The 24556-nt window shown below is 34.2% G+C and overlaps 1 pseudogene; it reads right to left on the reverse strand.

Moving 5' to 3' along the window:
* Positions 1-233: 233 nt before the first annotated feature.
* On the reverse strand, positions 234-13653 carry LOC129291769 (uncharacterized; annotated as a pseudogene).
* Positions 13654-24556: the final 10903 nt, after the last annotated feature.

Consider the following 24556-nt stretch of genomic DNA (forward strand, 5'->3'; position numbering starts at 1 on the left):
CTTTATTTAAAAATATAAGACATTTTTTTTTAAAGTGAAATGTTAAAAAATATAAGACATTTTATATTATTCAATGTGCAATTAATGAGATTTTTTTTCAAAAATATCCTTAATGAGAGGTTTAATTAATAAGGTTTTCAAATTGAAGCACTCTTTTAAATAAGGGTAAACATAAAAAGAGTATGTCATTTTAAAGACAATTAACTAATTCAAGGATGTAATAAGGTTAAAAATGCCTTATAACATTAACCAGGGGAAGTATAAATCTAGCAAAAATATCTACATCTCAATTTTCAGCATGAAGACATACATACATGAAGATTTTTCATAGATAGCCTCAAGTAGAAAAGTAATGCCATCATTATCCCATAGCAAGTACAAACCTTAGAAAAAAAGAGAGTAAATCTTTCTGCACCCGCCAAATTCTGGTTCTAGGTATGCAAGTGATTTGAGGTCTCATGACTTCGTATTCATTCTTTGGAGTCTTAATGAAACAGGCTCCTCCAAGACAGAGACACTAATATTGCTCCAAACCTCAGGGTTAGTAGGAAGCTGAGCTATTTTCTCCAAAATTGGCATATCTTCAGATAGAACGTAACCAAACACAGTATATTCCTTCTTCCACTCGTTGTGATTAGCTAGGCTGATAAAGAATTCTGGACCTGAATCAACCCATGCAACTGACCCCCTTCTCATTATGGTAGGACAGAATTCTTTTGGAATATCCCTGAACATAGACCCTTGAGCTTCAAATGTTCCTTGAATTAGTGCAAAAGGAGGACCAAATAAACCCTACATAAGCAATTAAACCCATAAGCATATCATAAAGAAGATAAGAAAATATGCGCTTCAGAGTTAAGTTATACAATAGCCAGGGATTTTTGCAAGCACTTGCTTTTTTAATTTTCAACGATCCCTTCAACTTTGTAAACTGGAAAATGCTGCCTGTAGTTATTAATGTTCTGGATTTAAGCACTTTTGCTCATTTAATCATTTCCCAGCTACCCATGCTAATATCAACGCGACCTCTCAAAAACTGCCATTTGTCACATGACACATTTCCAGAATGTCTAGAAACAACTAACAAACTCTATGTTACGTAATTATAATAAATAAGGAAATAATTAAGACTTAATTAGGGTTCAAATAGATTTAGATATGATTAATGATTTAAATAGACAGGATTTAGATTTAAAATAGGATTTGATTGATTTTTAATTATATTATTTTTTATATTAGTAGGATTTGGATAGATTAAGATATATATTCATGGAAAAATAATGCCTATAAATAATAGGCAATAGAGTACCTAATTTTAGACTTTGATTTCCAATGAGAAATGCATATTTAGATTTTCTCTCTGTTTGGTTTCTCTCTCCCTTTTACCCTCTCTTTCTCTCTCTTTCCAATCTAAATTCTATGACACTTTCAGGTGGCACCTCATGTAATGGGGTCAACGGTAAAGTATGCAGAAAGGTATAAATTTTGTAGGTGACAGATGAGGAGATATTTTCTGGTTTTCAAATTGAAGGATATCTGAAATTTGCTGCAATGGAATGAAAGAGCAATACAGTAAGCAATCTATCAAGGAACCGCCATCATATTTCTCCATTCTAGGACAAGGTAACAATAACTTCATCACATGGGCAATATATGATGAACATGAAGTAGATAATAGATATGCAAATAACCACTAACAAGAAGAGGAGGCTCAACTAATTAAAGTTGACATAAGTGATAGGGGCTCTCCTCACTTAAATAAGTGATTGGGGATTTGAATCTCAACCTTTGGACATGTAACAACTAAGTTAGGAAAGGTCTACTTTTTGCCCTCAATAACTTGGGGGAGACAATATCTGTTGTTGGCAGAACCCTTGTATGACAGTAATCCATTCTATGGACAAAAGCATTAAGGTTTGAGTACTGCTATATCAATAAGAAGACATCTAATTCTAACCTAGTAGGCCATCAGTTTGAAGCCCTTATATAAATTTAAACAAAAAAATAACATAAAGGAAAACGAGAAAGTTCATTGATTCATAAAGGATTACAATATTTTTGAGATGGGACTAACTCTAATTTCTAAATAACTTTTAAGACTAGAAGGTTAACAAGATTTTATTATAGCATCATGCTGTGTCTTTCAACATTCATAAAGAATGACATGACGGTATTGGCATCCAACCAAAAAAGTACAAAAATCAGGCACTTCATATGCACTCAGCCACTCACACGTGCAAAGAGAGATATAGATGGAGAGATTTTCAGCCACAAGAACTCATCAAATGATCCATATTATAAAGAGATTGAACACAAATAATTAATAAAAAGCAAATGCAGGAGACTAAGAAAGAAGCAGTAAAACAAAGGAGGAATTTTCTACAATCGTTGGTCATTATTATAACACATATATTGATCCTTACACATTTTTGGTGGTTTCCGTCTGAGTCCCAAAAACTTCCTTGGCTTTCAGCACGATAAAAGTGGCATCCGACACAATGTTTCAATGCCAAAAGATCAAGAATGTAGGTAACGGACTGTGGAGCGCAATTAGGCAAAAGCTGTATACCATAAAAGGATCAGTTTAAAGACAACACACATGTTATTCTAATCGATAAGAAATAAAGAAAAAAAATTACGTTTCAATGCTGCATAAGTACACTAGGAAAATAGATTAAACAGCTTGGAATTTGGAAAAAAAAAAAAATCTAAATTTCAAAATTTTCCCACTAAGCAGTAGCAAGAAAACAAAGTTTGGCTTTCTCCATTCAAGAAATCTCCAAGACAACTATTGGAACCTTGGATCATCAGGAAACAGTATGTCAGTAGACATGTACACCATTAATCCACTGTTCATGACATTACACTGCATATCACAGTGAAGGGCAAGCACAACTAATACTTAGACAAGCACAAATCCATATCTTATTACAAATGTAGAAAAAGAAGTATACAGATTCAGGATTTACGATAGTCTTGTAAGCAGGTAAAAAAATTACTTGTATGCAAACAAGGGGAAAAAAAACAAGAAAGAAAGAAAGGTAAAGGGTGCAATTACTTGTGTGAGGTCTTACAACAACAAAACAACAACAACAAGCCTTTATCCCACTAGGTACGATCGGTTACATGGATTGCAAGACGCCATTGTGTTTTATCATTTATCAAGCTTTTAGGAATATTATTAATTAAGAGATCGCGTTCAATAACTTCCAAGAGTGTTCTCTTAGGCCTTCCTCTACCTCTCTTAATCGGCTCAAAGTTATATGTTCCACTCTTCTCACTGGTGCCTCCCTTGGTCTTCTTTGTACGTGTCCAAACCATCTCAACCGATTTTCTACCATTTTTTCCTCAATAGGTGCCACCCTCACTTTTTCGCATACGTGCTCATTTCGAATTTTATCTTTACGTGTATGTCCGCACATTCATCGTAACATTCTCATCTCTGCTACTCCAACTTTATGCTCTTGCTGTCCCGTTAGAGCCCAGCATTCACTACTATATAACATTACCGGTCTGATAGCAGTGCGATAAAACTTTCCTTTAAGTTTATTAGGCACCTTACGGTCGCAAATAACTCCTTTATCTTTTCTCCAATTAAACCACCCAACTTGAATTCTATGTGAAATATCTCCACTGATTTCGCCATCATTTTGAATAATGGCTCCCAAATATCTAAACTTTTCCACTTGAGGTATAATTTGGTCTCCCAATTTCACTTCCAAATTATTGTCGAATAGTCCTTTACCAAATTTACAATATAAATATTCCGTCTTACTTCTACTCAGACGAAAACCTTTTGACTCCAATGTCCTCCTTCATAACTCAAGTTTGCAATTAACCTCTTCTCTTGTCTCTGCTATAAGAACTATATCATCCGCGAAGAGCATACATTTCGGAATTTCCCCTTGAATATGTTCCGTCAAAACATTTAAGATCAAGTTGAACAAATAAGGACTCAGAGATGATCCCTGATGTAGTCCAATCTTTATAGGAAAATCCTTTGTTTGACCACTAGGCGTTCTTATACTAGTTTTTACCCCCCATACATATCTTGTATGGCTTTAATATAAGCAATCCGTACTCCCTTTTTTCTAACGCTTTCCAAAGCACTTCTCTTGGTATACGGTCATAAGCTTTTTCCAAATCAATAAAAACCATGTGTAGATCTTTATCTTTACAACGATACTTTTCCATTAATCCCCTTAGTAGATAAATCGCCTCTATAGTCGATCTACTTGGCATAAAACCAAACTGATTCTCAGAAATACTTGTCTCCAATCTCAACTTGTGCTCAATTACTTTCTCCCACAATTTCATTGTGTGGCCCATGAGTTTAATCCCTCTATAGTTAGTACAATTCTGAATATCTCCTTTATTTTTATAAATAGGAATTAATGTACTTCTCCTCCACTCATCAGGCATTTTCTTGGACCGTAAAATCACATTAAGTAACTTAGTTAACCATCTCACCCCTTCTTCACCTAAACATTTCCACACTTCGATAGATATACAATCAGGTCAGGACAAAATCAAGTATAAGAAGAACTGTTTTAAAGCCATACATTTGTGTAACAATAAGAAAAATTGGGAGAGGTACCGTATGGCTAAGAAGGAAATTAAGAGAGCTGTGGGTGAAGCTCGTTCTAAAGCTTTTGAAGAATTTTATAAGAGCCTTGAGACGAAGGAAGGAGAGCGAAATATTTATAAGATTGCCAAGAGTAGGGAAAGAAAATCAAGAGATCTAGAACAGGTAAGGTGTATTAAGGATGAAGAGGGAAGAACTTTAGTTACAGATGATGAAATTAAAAGTAGATGGGAGATTTACTTTTCTAAACTTTTCAATGATGGAGAGGGTTCATCTAGTAACTTGGAGGATTTAGTAACTGGTGAAGGAGAACAAAATTTGTCATTCACTCAGTGTTATACCCAACATTATACTTTGTTTAGTCCTTTTTAACCGTTAAACCTATCTTTATTGTTCATTTTTAAATTTGGGAGTGCATGTATTAAAAAAAAAAAGAAATTGGCGTGATAGCCTGTATGAGTCTATGTTTCATATTTAATAGCATTTATGTACTTGAAAAAACAAGTATAGAAGTATGCTTACATTCAGGATTAGCTTCAAGGGATAGCAAACAGATATATAATGACGTAAATGATCATGCTAAGCATACTGGGTATACAATATAAATGGCAAAAGCATGTTAGAAAGAAATATATAATATACACAGAAAAACTTACTCTTATACGAAGAGTTCCATATTCAGTTTCCAGACCAACAAACCCCTGTAAGTATAATTGTATAAATATTTAACAAAAGGATAAATAAATAGTTAATAGATAGGTTAACAAAAGGTCAACACTCATACACTTATGTCATTATCTTAAACATGAAAGGCTAACAAAGTATGTCAACAATATATTTGGAGCATGTTACTATAAATGTCATGATATGATAAGATTCCGGATAGAATTCAGACTTATTCAAGAAGGAAGAAGCAAAAGACAAATTAGGATTAAATTCATTTAATTTAGTATTTTAATTTTAGATAACTAGATAATTAGTTTTAGATATTTCTTCAAATTTTATTTAGTTATTTAACTCTTTAGATTCAGATTTTATCTAGTTAGATTTTATTCAGTATTATAGATTTTAGGAAATTTTATTTAGTTATCTAAATTTTATTCATTATCTTAAATAGTTATCTAGATTTTATTTTAGATTGTATTTAGCATCATAAATATGACTAGCAACCTTGAAGCTAGGACATGAGAAAATTAATAAAACAATCTTTCAAACCCTTTGGAGATTCTCCCAAGTGTCTATTGAGAAAAATATAGAACGAGATTCTTATTCTATATCATCTTAATAGATTTATTCTTATTATTTCTTCCGGTTATTGTGAGCCCTTATCAATTTGGCACCAGAGCCATGGTTACTACTCGTACGGGTCAAGAAACAAACCATCCTGACAATTCATCCAATCGCTCCCTAGAAAATCAAGACTCAATCGTTTCAAATCTAGCTGCCATAGCCTCAAGACTCGAAACTCTTGATTTATTAAAAGAGAAAATAGAGGCACTCGAAGCCTCTGCACTTAACAAAGGCAAACATGCTCGAGAGGGCTCCCGCAGGCGTTATTATGAAGATGAAAGTGAAGAGGAGCAAGAAACTCATAGACATAGCAGATTTCATCGCACAAAAATTGAATTCCCAAAATTCAGTGGAGGTGATCCACAAGGTTGGTTTTTGAAGGCTGAAAAAATATTATGGCATACCTGAAGAAGATAAAGTAGACGTAGCTTCATTGTCTCTCGAAGGTGACGCCCTCGATCTGTTTGCTTGGATCAGCCATGAACGGACGCTTCATTATTGGGATGAACTGATGTCAACTTTTCAGGAGAGTTTTGGACCCCCTGAGTACCAAAACCCCGACGAATTCCTGTGCAGCATCAAACAAGAAGGAAGTGTGCAGGAATACAAAGCAGAATTTGCCAAACGATCATCGTGAGTCAAGAATTGGCCAGAGCACTGCCTACTCGGCGTTTTTCTGAACGCACTGAAGGATGACTTGCGCGCAGATGTACGTATTCACAAACCAAGGAGTGTTTACCAAGCTATGAGTCTGGCACTGGAGTTTGAAGGGAAGCTTCTCTCTCATAGGTCCAAGCCGAACAGTCTACAAACCTAGAATCGATATAATTCTTCCTTTCCCTTCGCACGAGAACAAACGACTCAAGCCCAAAAAGCTTTGACGGCGTCTTTAAACTCGTACAAAAACCCAGCAACGTCTTCTTCATTCAACAATGCATCGTCGAGCTTGGCCAGACTAGCTTCCATGGACGCCGAGCACCTGCGCAGGAAGGAGAAGGGCCTTTGCTTTCGCTGTGGGGACCCATTTAGACCTGGGCACCGATGCAAGAGTTCATTCTCTTTAATGGAGGTCACCGAAGAGGGCGAAGAGATAATTCCTCCACTCGAAGATGCTGCACTTGAAGAAATAGAACCACATGGAGCTAAAATTTCATTAAACGCCATCTTGGGCAGCAACTCTGGGTCAGCAATGAAACTTAGTGGAAGATTGGGCTCTCGACAAGTGTTATTGTTAGTGGACAGTGGGTCCACACACAATTTCATCTCTGGTGCATTAATCCAGGAACTTCATCTACCTACTCAATCAATTTCTACTTTTGGAGTTCAAATCAGTGAAAGTAGTATTGTGCACTGCAACCGAATCTGCAAAAATGTGGAAGTAGAACTGACAGGTCTAACCATTAAGGAAGATTTTTTCCCCTTCACTCTAAGGGGGGCTGATCTGGTTCTTGGTATTAAGTGGCTAGCATCTCTTAACACAGTGCAAGCCAATTGGAATCAACTTTTTATGATTTTCTGGAAAAATGGTAAGAGGTATAAGCTGCAGGGAGTCCCTAATACTACTAGAGGTGCTCAACTTAACTCAATACAACAAATTGAAACTTCCGCTGACTCTAAATCTCTCCAATATTTCAACCCGAAACTGTTAATTGCAGCTTTCCCATCTATTTTTGAAGGACCTACAAACTTGCCACCATTTAGAAATCACTCACATACCATTACCCTACTGCCAGGGGCCAGTCCTCCTAATTTACGACTGTACAGGTATCTTCATTATCAAAAAACTGAAATTGAGAAACAAGTTGAAGAATTACTAAAAAAAGGGTTCATTCAGCCCAGTTCCAGCCCATTTGCCAGCCTAATCTTGTTGGTTGCAAAGAAGGACGGATCATGGCATTTGTGTGTAGATTATCGAAAATTAAATAGCATCACAATTCCAGACAAATATCCAATTCGTAATATTGATGAGTTATTAGATGAGCTACATGGGGCAATTTATTTCTCCAAATTGGATCTACGATCTAGATACCACCAAATTACGATGTCACCTGATGATATTTACAAAACGGAGATTTGAACCCACTCTAGGCACTACGAATTCACAGTCATACCATTCAGCTTAACTAATGCTCCAGCCACTTTTCAAGCAGTTATGAATGATTTATTTCGTCCTTATTTGTGAAAATTTGTATTGGTATTTTTTTTATGATATTTTGATCTACAGTTCCTCCGTCCAACAGCACCAAGATCACTTGCACACTGTCTTGCAAACACTACAGGAAAATGTGTTCTGTGTCAATTTAAAAAAATGCTTTATAAGGAGGCCAAGAGTTCCTTTTTTAGGACACCAAATTTCTGCTCAAGGAGTAGAGGTGGAAGCTGAAAAGGTAGAGGCAGTACGTGAATGGCCTATTTCAAAAAATGTCAAGGAGTTACGTGGGTTTTTAGGCCTTGCTGGATATTACTGACGTTTTGTGCAGAATTTCGAGATTATTGCTCGACCCCTTACTGAGTTGACTGAGAAGGATGCCTTCTTATGGTCTGAACCAGCTCAAAAGGCCTTTAATCACTTGAAACTTGCATTGATGATGGCACCGGTTTTACACTTGCCCAATTTTGAAAAGGAATTTACAGTTGAATGCGATGCATCCACCAAAGGGATTGGGGCTATACTGTTGCAAAACAACCATCACATTGCTTACTTCAGTAAAGGGTTTTCTTTCTCTAACCGCTTCAAGTCCACTTATGATCGTGAACTCCTTACATTAGTACTGGCAGTACAAAAATGGCGTCATTACCTTCTTGGGAGGCATTCGTTAGAACAGATTACGCCAGTCTTCAATATTTACTACAACAACGTATCACCACCAACACTCAACAAAGATTGATTATCAAGCTTTTACCATTTAATTTTACTATTATCTACAAAGCAGGAGTGGAAAATAAGGGTGCTGATGCGTTATCAAGATGACCGTAACATACAGATTTTTTTCAGTTGGCAGTACCCTTCGCGCCTGAGCTACATGACCTCCCCTCTGAATTGGCCTTAGATCCATTCACTAATACAATAATGCAGGAATTGCAAAACGACCCAATATTTCATCCTAAATTCCACCTAGTTAATCAAAAACTTTTCTACGATCACCGAGTAGTCATTCCCTATTCATCCCAGTTACGACCAAAGTTACTAGCAGAAGCCCATTCTACTACCATTGGAGGATACAGCAGTTTTCTTAAAACATTTAAACGTCTCTCAGAGAATTTTTATTGGCCAACAATGAAAGCGGAAGTGAAAGCATATGTGCGACATTATGCCACTTGTCAGCAAAATAAGTATCAAACTCTGGCACCAGCAGGCCTTCTTCAACCCTTACCGGTACCCTCTCAGATTTAGGAGGACATCTCAATTGATTTTATCACAGGTCTTCCAAAATCTGGTGGGTTTGAAGTTATTTTGGTAGTGGTGGATCATTTGAGTAAGTATACTCATTTTCTTGCTCTTTCACATCCTTACACTGCTAAGAAAGTTGCCACAATCTTCTGTGAGGAAATTATCCACCTATATGGGGTACCTCACTCAATTGTCTCTAATAAGGATCCTATCTTCATGAGCTCGTTTTGGTAAAAGTTATTTCGATTAAGCCAGACCCAGTTGAAGATGAGTACTGCTTACCATCCTCAAATAGATGGTCGAACAGAAGTGGTCAACCGCAGTCTTAAAGCCTATCTACGATGTTTTGCACACAAGCAACCCAAGTCTTGGCACAAGTTCTTTTGTTGGGCAGAATACTCATACAACACAAGTCATCATACATCAACCAACCATTCACCTTTCAAACTAGTATATGGGAGAGATCCTCCTCCCCTACTTCCTTATGTGAAAGGAGAAACACCTATAGCTAACTTGGAAGATCAACTTGAAACCAGAGATGCAATGATCCGACCTTTGAAGGATGATCTGCGCAAGGCTCAGGACCAAATGACAGCTTATGCTAACAAGCATCAAAGGAAAGTCGAGTATACTATGGGTGATGTTCTGTGGTTGCGAGTATAGCCATTTCGTCAATAGTCCCTTGCCAAGCGAAAGTTTGAAAAATTATCTCCGAACTTCTTTGGGCCCTACAAGATTCTTCGAAGAATTGGCAAAGTAGCTTATGAATTGGAACTGCCAGCAAACGCTCGTATTCACCCTATTTTCCATGTATCTCTCTTGCACCCGGCTCATGGGATAAATCCACCGCTTGCACCAGCTGCCTTACCATTATCAGCTGATTTTGAGTTACATGTACGAGCTTATCGAGTCTTAGATCATAGATGGACTCGTTATCATTCGCTTGAACTATTGGTGGAATGGCACGAGCAACCTGTGGAAGAAGCAAGCTGGGAGGACTACGACCTATTGCATGCTCAATTCCCTTCTTTTCAACTTGAGGACAAGTTGAGTTTTCAAGAGGGGGTAATGATAAGATTCTAGATAGAATTCAGACTTATTCAAGAAGGAAGAAGCAAAAGATAAATTAGGATTAAATTCATTTAATTTAGTATTTTAATTTTAGATAACTAGATAATTAGTTTTAGATATTTCTTCAGATTTTATTTAGTTATTTAACTCTTTAGATTCAGATTTTATCTAGTTAGATTTTATTCAGTATTTTAGATTTTAGGATATTTAGTTATCTAGATTTTATTCATTATCTTAAGTAGTTATCTAGATTTTATTTTAGATTGTATTTAGCATTATAAATATGACTAACAACCTTGAAGCTAGGACATGAGAAAATTAATAAAACAGTCTTTCAAATCCTTTGGAGATTCTCCCAAGCATGACTATTGAGAAAAATATAGAACGAGATTCTTGTTCTATATCATCTTAATAAATTTATTCTTATTATTTCTTCCGGTTATTGTGAGCCCCTATCATGATACTGCAAATTATCTGTTGGGATATAACAAAGGTTTAATCAATCAAATGGTCCCTAAAGTTTTCTTAATACTTTTGACTAGATTCCTGTAGTTATTTGTAATTGATCCATATGTTACTAAAATAAATTTAATTGAAACCCTGCTGTTTCAAAGCTGTGACATATCCATGAATTAACTGTGATATAGCAAGGGGATGTAATTTTGGCAATTGAAAGTATGCCACATCTGTCTACCCTTTACAAATGTCAGAATCAACCCAAAAATCTTCTTTATAAGATAGTGCAGTGAGTTGTAAGAAGATCATATTGTTGATAGTCTGACAGAAGCTATTTTCTCCCTTTCAAACCTCTTTTAAGGGATAGAGAAAATGTCAAATTTGGGCTGAAGATAGTGCAGGAAAGCTCATTAGTCATCTATCGTGTCACTTTAGCTCCAATGCTCCTGGTAAGCTTAGGGAACCGAGTGAGGGGAGATGGTCTTATTGGCCAACCATTAATCAGAAACGTCATTGGCTACAATGACCAAGAAAGGTGTAGCAGCTCCAATGCTCCAAACGCAAGAGCACTAGTTGCCACTCTCAAACCTTGAAGGCTTGAATTCAACCATTGGTGGAAGTGGGATTCTTCTTTTCACTACAAGTAGCCTATGCCTATGTCCATCACACCCACCTCTAGAGAGGCTAGTGATCATCAAAGCAATGCCAGAATTAGCATTGGGTCTGTGAAGGGGCCCCAAAAAAATACCTTATCTCAGGCTCTGGTTTACTTTATGCCCTTCCATCATCCATGAGAGGCAGTGCCCAGTACTGTAAGTGATATGGCAACAGGCAACACTTGGATTCCCAAAACATATCAATTTGCCACATCAGAGTTTTTTCACAGGCCTGGGACAACTCTGGTGGCAGGGTTCAATTATATTTTTGCAAATAAAATACGGATTCAGTGACAAAAACAATATTTAGAAACATTGCAGCTCAAAACATAAGCATGTACAAAATGAAATGTTTGCCCTATAGAAAGGGGGAGGGGATTGGTTGAGAAATTAATCGTCTAATGTCTCACTTGTCATATAGAGATAGAAACCCATATGTCTATTATTATTTCAAGAAAATCCCAGAATCTACCACCAGGTGATATTTCTTACATTAGAATGCCATTGTGATAAACATTAATCAGAAACACTTTAGCTCAAAATAAAGCTGTACAAACAATGAATTTATAGAATTAAGAACAAACTTATCATAGGTGTACATATCTTGAAGTATTATGATGCAGCATATATTCAACAAGAGAATTAGCAACAATAATATGACATTCCTACCTCTCTTTCCAAAGACAAGCCCAGAAGTCCACATAACTAGATCACCTGAATCTCGTCGTTCAGGGTTAAAAACATCCTTCTGTCCTTTTAACCAACACTGCAACCAAAACAGGTAAGTGAAGTTCAGCCTAAAAGCAGGGATATTCCTCTATTACATAAACATCAAACAACACGTATTGTAAGATCATATATTTACCATGATTGTAAATTTGTAATGTATACGCCAACAAACATACAAAGTCAAGATATAAATTTTTTGGACAAAAAGTCAAGATGGCATCCTATTAAAGCACACCCTTGAGGAAAATGCATATTATATCTTTTCAGACATTTTTGTAACCATTGATTTAATGATATCAAGTAATTCTACAAGTGCATGTGTTGGAAATATTAGATAGATGGCAGAATGTAGGTCTATTGTCAGATTTTGAAGGTGAGAATAATCTAGTCAATTAAAAGGAAACGTGTATGAAATTACCTTTTTTGGTGACAAGTTGGGGTCAAAGACTGATGGTTTATCAGAATATGAAGGTTTAGGGCTAGAGAAGAAAATTTTCTAAACAGAATTGAAATCAGTAATGATTGAGAAACAACAAAGAAACCTTTGGCGCCCATGAAATGCAGAGAACACACCATGCTGCAGAAGATAACCAAATTAAAGGTAACAATAGGCATACGATCAATCAAGTAATTAGTCAAGTCTCAAAAGTGCCTTCAATTAATCAAAAAGTTTAACTTCCAATTGCCATAGGAACAAGAAGAATATAAGCCCATGTAACCATAATTAGTCAATAAGTTATCGTAGCACAAGTATAACCAGACAAACGTAAAACCCAAGTATCGGATCACATGTATGAGCAGAGTAACAGATTTAAATTAGCATAAAACCCAGAATTCTCAATAATGTTCCAGACATGAACAGATACAGTAGTAAAACGAATCTAAATAGGAGCAATACCTCGCCAAATCTAGGCCCACTGGCTTCTCTATCTCCACAAAATACCCAAGAATTACATAAACAAGGACCACAATCATCCCTACACATAGCCTGAGAAGCCTTGCAACAATCCTCCAAAGAATTGAACCTAAATTCTGTACCCCATTTAACAGCATCACCCCAGAGCTCCATATGCTCAATTCCTCCACAACATTCTTCTTCATGTCACCCCAAATCCTCTCTAACCCATTCTTGCATTGAAGAATTTGCTTCACTGCCGGGTCTTAAGACCACAATGATGAAAAGGTACATCATGAAACAGGAGATTGCGCCCATTAAGAAAAGAATTAGAAGAGAAAATCGACCAAAACCTGAATCGATTTGGCAACGAGCCATTTGAAACCATGGACCGATTGGAATGATCTAGAAATTGCTCGTCCCAAATCTCTTTCTTCGCTAATGAAATTACAGTGAAAAGCTGGGGAGCCTGAATCAACAACATTGGAAGGTAGCATTGCCAAAGCAGAACGAGGCGTGCATTGTAAGTTTCTAACGACACGTTTTTCGTCCATTTTCTTCTTCCCTTTCCTTCACCAGAAAAGGAATAAATCCTTGTTATGATTTGTTTTTAATAGATAAGCATAGACCTGATCTCCAAAATTATTTTTGATTCTCAAGAATAACGAAACGAAAACAGTAAAGCCTATAAATTGATCTTTTTCCTATTCTAGGTTTATAATTCAAAATTGGACAAGTCTCCACCCGAGCAATCATCACACAGCATGTCTGATATAATATTTATGTTAAATATGATTTAAAAAAACCATTACTCATCAGAGGATTAATGTCCATTTTTCGTTGCAGCATTCAGTATCTTAAAATTTTAATTGTAGCAATGTCGACCTATAAATAATTAAACTATAGAACAATGTTCCCACTAACGTTAAATAGGCAAATGTTAACTTTGTTGACTCAAATCGTGTTAATATGGCCTTTGACATAATCAAATCACAACTATGTTTTTCATTGAAATAATTAAATCATAATAATATTGCTCCTAATGTTAAGTCTAAATCAACAAAATTAACAATTAATATTTATTCATTTAATATTAAAGACAAAATTACTACGATTTAATTATTTTAAAGGTGACACTGCTATCATAAATAATTTAGGACACTAAATATTTTTACAAAAATAACTTATATGCAAAAATAGACCTTCATCCTTTATTACAAAATTGGAGTGAAATTAGGGTAGCCATATTGTGTTTAATTCAACATATTGTGTTAACTAGCTCCACAAAAGAAAATTAGTGACAAATTGAAATTTGAGTTGAGTTGGGTTTTAATACATGAGAAATTATTGCAACAATCTTTTTCTCCCTCTCCACACACTTATGATTTTACTAAAGGATACTTGTACTTAATTTAACTGTTTGTAATAATTTGTTAAGGAGTTTGTAATAATACTTATGATCAAGTATTTTCATAATTTCTCCCTAAATAATTTGCAATAATTTGTAATAATACTTGTACTTTTCTTTCATGGTATCATTTGTTTGTTAAAAATGTTTAAAATATATAAATGTGTGTTTTTTTTAAATTTGTTTTTGTTTGGGCTAAAGTCCAATTATTTAGGCCAAAAATGATAATTTTAGCCCACATCCACTCAAGTATTTTAAAAGTGGAGAAATTATGAAAAGAGTTGATCAAATAAAGTATCATTACACTAAAGGAGAAGTGGAGGTAGTTTTGGGGGGAAAAAAAAAAAGTGCAACTAGCAACCTTAGTAACCTTAAAAGAGTGGAATATGAATTATAGGGAAAACTGTTACTTAATACCTATAAAAAGGGAGAAGTCACACACATAAAAGATTCTTCATCTCTTTAACAATACAGACACATCTATTAAACAACTCTATTTGCCACTTCAGGAATGTGATACTTTAGATAAAATTAGTTAAATAATCTAAACTAAACACTTTGGCCCCGTTTGGTATAATGAAAGAGTTTTTAATAAAATCGAAATTGAAATTGAAATCAAAATTGAAATTGGAATTAGAATTAGAAGTAAAATTGGAATAGAATTTGATTCTAAAAGTGTGTTTGGTATGGAGATGGAATCTTGATATAATTTTAATAAATATATGTACTTAAAATAAGAAAAGACTAAAGCAATCCTTTAAAAAAAAAACTAAAAAGCCATCCCCATCTATCAAGCCTAATAACCAATTATTAAAGACCCCAACACCATTTCCCTAATCAACATCGTCAGCATCTTCTTCATCAATAGCTATGGCAACACCAACTTCAGTGGTCACTCTCAGTCTCAAACTCTGAAGACCTGTAATGTGTTCGGCCATTCTCTCTTCTTCTCATCATCATCATCTCTCTCTCTTGTCACGGTTTTTGCTGCTCCTACATCAACGTCGAAATCATCGAAAGTTGCAGTGGACGTGTCGTGCTTCATCGTTACACCAACTCCAATGATCACACTTAGTCTCAAACTCTAAAGACCCAAAACGTATTCGACCATTCTCTCTTCTTTTCATCATCATCGTCTCTCTCTCTCTCTTGGCATTGTTTCCCTTGCTCCTACATCAACATTGAAATCATCAAAAGTTGCAGTGGACGTGTCGAGCTCTGTCATTACACTAACTCCAATGGTCACTCTTAGTCTTAAACTCTGAAGACCCAGAACATGTTCAGCCATTCTCTGTTCTTCTCGTCATCACCATCTCTCTCTCCTATCATGGTTTCCCCTGCTCCTACATTGATGTTGAAATCATCAAAAGTTGCAGTGGACGTGTCAAGCTCCGTCATTGCATCCTCCATGGGGGTTGGTTGTTGCTTGATACTGTGATGGTTAAGATAGTGGCCTGTGGGTGAGGGGGTGACAATGGTAAGGTGAGAAGGGCAACAATGGGATAGAAGTAGAGAGAGAATAATTCCATAGAATCCAACCAATTCCATAGTTATCATCACGGAATCTAATTCTAGCCTTTTTCATAGAATTACAATTCTTGAGAATCTTAACTCTGGGCTATCAAACATGCTCACATGTGGAATCCATTTCCAATTCCATTTCTAAGATTAGGATTCTTATATACCAAATGGGGTTTTTTTCTCTCCATCTTTAGGAATAGATACTTTGGAATGCTAATTATGATATGGGCAATGCTTGATCAAGAAAGATCCCTTGGTAGAAGCTGTTCTCCCACGTGTGTTGGAACATATGTGATAGGGATTTAGTCGCTTATCCTCAAAATTAAACTAAAGCTAACCCTAGGTCATCTCTCAAGGAATGGTCTTAGTCTAAATTAAAGTTATCTAGTGGAATAAATCACCCAAGTTTGAAGGAGTTTAGTTACCTAACTAATTATTTAGTGAATTAAGTTAGCAAACTAAACCTAATTATGAATGAAGTGGACTTTCCTTTTAATGTAAGAACCCCAGGGTGTTGTTAATGAAAGAATCCTAGCCTCTAATTAATTATGGCAGCTCACTTAATTTCTCTTCCTTAGCTGAAAAATGTATTTACTTAAGATAACTATCTCAAGCAATCTAGCTTCACTAATTTAATTCCCTAAGTGCTATTACAAGCCTCTTAGGTAACCTCACTAGCTTAGCTCAAGAATTAATCAAGTGTTTAGTTAAAATTCATTCCCAATTGCCACTGGCCAAAGCTATACCTAAGTTTAAAACTATGAAAACTCAAGCAACTCATCAAGTATTCACCACACAATTACATGCTAGGTTAATACAAAATATTCACTAAATGAAATCACATATTCCAATGCAAAACTACTAAGCGGAAGAAATTTCCAACAACAAAAGGAAGTGAAATTCAAGTCAACAATCTTGTTTCAACACTAACAATTACAACCAACCATAAAACTAAAGTCAAATTGAACTACAATTAACCATAGTCATATTATTCTAGTGAAATTGAAACAAAATGAAGAAATAATTAAGCTTAGCCAAATGAAGACTTCAAAACTCCTCTTCCATAAACTCCTTCCTAGGATTCCATGGAGAATTTAGCTAGAAAATATCAAAACCATCTTATTTCAAGAACTAGACATAGTCAAGTAGAGCTCCATGGAAATGATGGAATCAAACTTTAAATCTCATTGCAAGTGGTGGGGATAGGTTCATCCAAGCAAGAAGAATGGAATGGTGGTGGTTTTGTGGAGGTTTGATATTTGAATGTGGAGTTATGGGTGCTAGAAAAATGAAGAAAGTAGAGAGAAGGTGAAGAAAATGAAGAACAAGATGAACTAGAGAGAGAAATTGTGGAAGATGAGTGAATGAGTGAATGAATCTCATTTTGGGAGCTGAATGGTGTGCTTATTTTGTTTTGCCACAGCTGAAACTTAATTAAAAGAAGAAAAATAAATTAAAATGAAAATGGGAGTCTTGTCACACTTGCAAGGTGGCAACCTTCTATTAGTTTGTAAATGATTCCAATTTGTGTGTAATTTCTCATGTGTCATCCACATCATTTAAACTGATTTAATATCCTAAAAATAGCATAAATTATGTGCAAATGCTCAGTCGTTGACTTCAAAGAGTATTAACTTTAATTGCCCAATTGATACACAAGTCACATGCCATTTATGTCACATAAATCACATAATTCAATTAAATAATGTGTGATATAATAAAATCTAATTAATGTTCATAATTAAATTCATAATTAGAAGGTAGAATTTATTAAATTAACCAAGTTTTAGGCTGTGCAAAATTATATAAAAATTTTTACATAAAAGCAAACTGAAAATTAAGTCAAATTAAGACAATTTAAAAAGTATTGACTTTTTTATTTAATTACTTTCAAACTAAAATAAATTTTAAAAATATAATTTTGCCACTCATCAACTGGATATAAAATGAACTTTCTCAAATTTTCTCGTACATTTTCTCAAAATTTTATTTTTTTAGACCAAAATACCCCTACTGCACTAAACCTAAAAACTTAAGTAAAGTTTCAAATCTAATGCAATGTATGCACTTAAAGGTGATAAATAATTAATAAAAAGGTCCTAATTGACCAATAAAAATGGGTAACAAATGTGTTCTATTAATTTTCCCACATTTATCTTTTGCATTTCGGGCAAAATCAAGTAAAAAAGGTCTCAAAAGCAACTATAAGATAAAGAAACAAGAGAAAAACAATGTTCAAAGTCACTAAAATGCTAATTCATGAAATTTTACAAATTATCAATCAATGTGGCAATAATTAGAAAAGAATTATGCACATCACAAATAAACTCTCACCAAGAATCAATGTCAAGGAGTAAGCGTCTCTTAGTTAAGTATTTGCTCTCATCACTCAAAGTGTATAAGGTATTAAATTTCACTCAAAATTCTTTAGGATAAACCCTACCATAAATTTGTAACCCTTCTACATCTACATCATTAAATAACACTTGCAATCAAGAATCAAGTGGACCTTATTAAGCTATAATATGGGTAATGAAAGGATTTTTAAGAAATGCATGTAAGAAAAATAAGGTTAGCATTAAGATAAAGATAAAGTCAAGATATATCCCCTTAATATATAAAACATAACCTAATTCAATTGAATGGACACCTTAACATAATGAGGATAGAAAGCAATAACAAGAAATAATAAAACAAATGGAATGGATGAGCTAGGCAACTTTTTATTCTTTTCTTTCTTTTCTTTATCTCCTTCTTTTCTTTTCTTTTTTTGTTTTGTTTTCTAGCAACTTTATTTCTTTTCTTTTTCTCTATATACATTTTTTTCAAATCTATCTTTTTTTTTTCTTTTGATTGCCCCTAACTGTTTGAAAACAATGGAAAAAATGGATGTAATAGTGTAACAATAAAGGATAAAGAGTAATGGATAGAAAAATGATAATAGGCATCCACTCACTTGATCTAGAACAAACAATGAATATTAAAAAGATATATAAAAGTGTAACATGTATTCCTTGGGAAAAAATAGGGTAAATTTTTTTTTTTTAAGAATCAAACTAAAAGCTCAAGGTGGCTAACAAAGGATAATCAATAATAATGGGTTGGCTATTTGGCTTTTGGCTATTTTTATGAATGTCATCTTTTATCTCCTATCAAACAAGTGTAAGACATGTGGTCTCAATTAAGAAGTGAAACAAATTCTTGAGGGCAACATCACTAAGGAATTAATCACACATGAGTGTTTAGCCTCTTCCATGAAAGGGTAATGTGCCACTCTAATCCATTAATTTAAGGTAAAAGAGTGTTTATTTCACACCTATTCAATCCTAAAAATTATCATATCTCAAGCATCAAAATATTCATTCAAGATCTAGGTCATTAAAGAACCTCAAACAAAACAAAACAAAGCAAAGAAAAATTTAAATTTTTTCAAAATATTTTTGCAAAACCAAACAAACAAAGTACAATGTTTATTTCTCTTCCCCACACTTAAATCATGCATTGTCCTCAATGTATGTATAAACTAGTGATAAAATAAGGTGAGATCAATAATGAATGCATAACAAAAGTGTGGTGTAGAATTTTTTTCAACACATAAACAAATAAAAAGAAACAAGCAAACCAAAAATAATGAAATTTTACATTTTCATACTAGATTCATCTCTCCCACACTTGCAATTTACTCAATCAACAAATCAAAGTATAAAGAAAAGTAAAGTAAAGAGCAAGGTTGAAGAAGATACAACCTAGTTTAAATCTCCACAAGCTTTTGAAGTTGAAATTTTCGTTTTAAGAAGTCGCATGAAACTACTCATTGTAATCTTCTTTTCAAGCATCTTGGGTAGAGGTTCAGGACCAATTAATAATGACTCCAAGATGAATGGTGTGGAATCTTCGATAACTTTATATGGTTGATCATCTAAGTACATGTGGGTTCTTGGCCATATCATCATTTAGACCTATAGAATCAACAAAGAACCCATTTGGCTTTGTAAAATCAATTCCTTGAATTCCAACCTTGTCATCTTGAGTTATTTTCAATTTCTTGTTCAAATCCTCAGTAAGAGCCACAGCCTCTTCAAGCGTTTCAATCAGGTGCTCGGCCAAAGGTATCATAAGTGTAGAACTTTCCTCCAATAGCTCGAAAACCTCTTGGACATCAAGCTCGAGTGGAGGAAATTCCTCAACATTAGCTCCTTTGATGCTTTCACCATTAGGATTTTCAAGAGCATTTACTTTGACTTCAATTTCCTCATGCTTTAAATCCTCCAAATTCTCTCCTTCTTGTGACTTGTCTTCAATTTCTTGTAAACCTCGCACATTAGCCTCTTCAAGTTGAGCAAGTTCCTCCTTGAAATCAAGAGATGGTTTGGCCACATTGCCTTGTTCACCTATAAAAGAAGGTAAACAATCTTTCTCAAGCACATCATGGTTAGAAGAAGCAAGTCCATATGCACTATCAAAAATATCACAAAAAGGAATTGGAATTTCAAGCACACAAGATAAATTATCGCCACCATTAACATCCATTTCATTTTCTTTATTCAAGCTAAGTGAAGAGGTCAACACTTTCAATGATATTTGAATCTAAATCAAGAGAATTATCATGTGAACTCAAAGTGTTTTTCTCCTAAGTGTATACTTTTTCACAATATGATTCATGCTCAAACATCTAAGGTAATTCAATTATAATTTATTCGTCTATGTCATCATCATTTAAATTATTATGCTCATCATTAGATAAAGTCAAATCGTGAAGAAGAATCCACCTCAATAGGAATAAGAGAAATTACCTCTTGAAGTAAAGGTTGGAGTGAGTCCTCTCTTAGAGATTGAGTGGCTTGAGGTGTATTTATGTTCTCAATAGCTTCATAAGCAATTTTTTCATGCATCTTCAACTTGAAACATGTAATTGTTCTCTTGTAGGGCTAGGCTACTCTATATGATTCACAATATCCTTTTAGAATAGGACAATCATAATAAAAGTGGGAGGTAGCCTCACAATGCACACAATAAAATTTACCCCTTTATGCATATAATTTTTTTAGATGCTCAATGTCAATGGGTGGTATATACTCAACATGAGTGCTGAGATTGGATTCAAAACTCATGGGATTGGAAAATTCATAATTGTGACTTGGATGGAAATGACCATAATATGGGGGTGGATAATCAAAATTATATTGTTGAAATTGATTATAGAAATAGGATGTATGATCAATGTTAACTGCTGGAAATGGATAGGAATGCATGTTAAATGAATGATGGAATGAATCATGATCATGAAACCAAGCAAAAATGCAATGAAACTTATATCCATAAGTAATGATGCAAATTCAAGCTCAAATGATATGTTCTATACAAGTGTATGATGGAAATACAAGCAAAACAAAATTAAGAGAATTTTTTTCTTTTTCCATTAAACTCAACAACAATGAAATAATCAAACACAAACAAAAACAATACCAAACAAGTGGAAAGAGAGTTAGAAATACTCAATCAAAAAGCTTTGACAATTTTGAAATTCGCATAGCAAGATCTCTAGAGACAGTGAACTTGTGAATTTTCTAACAGATGATCCACACAAGAAATTTCCCTGAAAATTGTATTCACCATAAAACTACATGTTAGGCTAATACAAGACATTCACCAAATGAAATCACATATTACAATGCAAAATCACTAAATGGCAGAAATTTTCAGCAATAAAAGGAAGTGAAATTCAAGTCAAAAATCTTGTTTCAACACTAACAATTACAAACAACCATGAAACTAAAGTCAAATTGAACTACAATTAACCATAGTCATAGTATTCTAGTGAAATTGAAACAAAATGAAGAAATAATTGAGCTTAGCCAAATTAAACCTTCAAAACTCCTCTTCCATCAACTCCTCCCTAGGAAAAACATCAAAACCATCTTACTCCTCCAAGAACTAGACATAGCCAAGTAGAGCTCCATGGAAATAGTGGAATTAAGCTTTAAATCTCCTTGCATATGGTAGGGATAGGTTCATCCAAGTAAGAGGAATGGAATGGTGGTGGTTTTGCGGAGGTTTGATGGCTAAATGTGGAGTTATGGGTGCTGAAAAAATGAAGAAAGTAGAGAGAAGGTGGAGAAAATGAAGAACAAGATGAACTAAAGAGAGAAATTATGAAAGATGAGTAAATGAGTGAATGAATCTCATTTTGGGAGCTGAATGGCTTGCTTATTCTATTTTGGCACAGTTGAACTTAATTAAAAAGAGGAAAAGAAATTAAAATAAAAATGGAAGCCTTGTCATACTTGCAAGGTGGCAACCTCCCATTGATTTGTAGATGATTCCAATGTGTGTGTAATTTATCATGTGTCATCCACATAATTTAAGCTGATTTAATATCCCAAAAATAGCATAAATCACGTGCAAATGCTCAGCCATTGACTTCAAGGAGTGTTGGCTTCAATAGCCCAATTGATGCACAAGTCACATGCCATCTATATCACAAAAATCACATAATTCAATTAAATAGCATGTGATATAATAAAATATAATTAATGTCCATAATTAAATTCATAATTAGAAGGAATAATTTATTAAATTAACTAAGTTTTAGGCTGTACAAAATTATATAAAAATTTCTACACAAAATCAAACTGAAAATTAGGTCAAGCTAAGACACTTTGGAAAGTGTTGATTTTTTATTTAATTACTCCCAAACTAAAATGAATTTTAAAAATATAATTTTACTACTCATCAACTGAACATAAAATTCACTTTCTCAAATTTTCTCATACATTTTGTCAAAATTTTATTTTTTTGGACCAAAATATCCCTAGTGCACTGAACCTAAAAATTTAAGCAAAATTCCAAATCTAATGCAATATGTGCAATTAAAGGTGATAAATAATTAATAAAAGGGTCCTAATTGAAAAATGAAAGTGGGTAACAAATGTGTTCTATCAATTTAGAAAGATATATGCAAAAACATTTATTCTACAAAAGATAATTCTGACAGAGACATCGCACTTACTAGCATTCTCAATGATCAATATCTTCAATCAAAAATCAACTTTCTAAATTAATAAGGAGATAGATGAAATGCTAAGTGATTATGCTCTAAAGATGGATGGGTTAGACTTGATATAGATGGCTCAGTCAATAATCAAGGTGCTACTTCTTGCAGTGGACTCATATCACCCATGTATAGGAGCCAAACTTTCGAGCATCTTGAAAGGACTAAGCATTTATTAGGCTAAAAAGATTGACAAAGTTCATGCCTACTCTAACTTTATAGAAGCTCTCACATTAATACGTAATAAGTTCTCTACAAATCACCTTCTAATTGCTACTATCAATAAAATTAGAGATATTCTCATGAAAGACCGGATGATCATGCTCGATCACATCTATGGGGAGGTTCATAAATGCGCAAATTGGCTAGCACATCAAGCTTCTATTGACAATCTTAATATTCACATTTTTGACACTCCACTACTTAGATATAGAAATTTTTTATACGTTGACATGACACAACATGTCTTCTAACACGGTGTCTCTATGGCCTTTTATTTAAAAAAACAACTCTATTCGCCCAATGCAAAACTCAAATCTTGACCTTAAATCATCTGTTACTTCACCTAATATGACTCCATTGTTTAGTAGATTCAACCCAACACCCTTGGCACGCCATGCATCTAGCAGAGAGCACTGAATCCTCCAATAACTAATAGAGCTCTAGCTTCTGATAGAACAATAGTAACAATGTGCCAATGCTCTTCTTTTTAGTATTACATCTCTTACTTCTTGTAATTTTCTTTTTATCATTATCAATATCATGGTTACTCTCACCATGCAAGTTTTAAATGTTTCTCCATTTTTATTTCTTAATTTTCTTTATTTTTAAACACATATATTCAAGGGAATTGTGGTAAAGGATCCTATCAACTCACCGTTTAATTTTTTAAGTCAGCAACATCACATATTTTAAGGATACAGTCCTCTAGCATGCCGCCTAATAAAGACAAGAAACAATTTTGTTCAAATTATAAAGGGAAGAAACTTTAAAGCATATTTATTATCAAAAAAGACCAAAAGAATATGAATTTACTTAGCCAAGAGACTTATGTTGGATAGAGAGGCACAATGGAAGATTAAAATTTTAAAGTCCCTATCCTGATATGGACCGAACAAACTCGTTTAAGTCAAGGTGGATAGAAGAGTTAACTTTTTAATTCTTTAAAGTTGGCACACATTTGGATCTCAGGAGCTGACAACATAAATCTGCTCCCTTTACTGGTATCCACACGAATAGCTCTCTAACTCAAACAGCGTCCATTCTTCTTTGAACGTTAATTTTCCTTTCTATAGTGTGTTTAGTGGCTCTCAGAGTATTTTTGTCGTCAGAACTTTTCTAACTCTCTCTCTACCTTCATAAGGACCTCCCTATCTATATATAATATATAGATAAGGTTTTTTATCTTCTACTCAAAAGCTCACAAAAATTTAATTAAATTTATCTTATAAATTTAATCTATAATATCATATCTAATTCAAATTTATCTTATAAATTCAAATT

This window comes from Prosopis cineraria, unplaced genomic scaffold (genome assembly GCF_029017545.1).
Source record: "Prosopis cineraria cultivar Desert tree isolate PC_DT_omini unplaced genomic scaffold, ASM2901754v1 PC13, whole genome shotgun sequence".
In the NCBI taxonomy this organism is placed as follows: Eukaryota; Viridiplantae; Streptophyta; class Magnoliopsida; order Fabales; family Fabaceae; genus Prosopis; species Prosopis cineraria.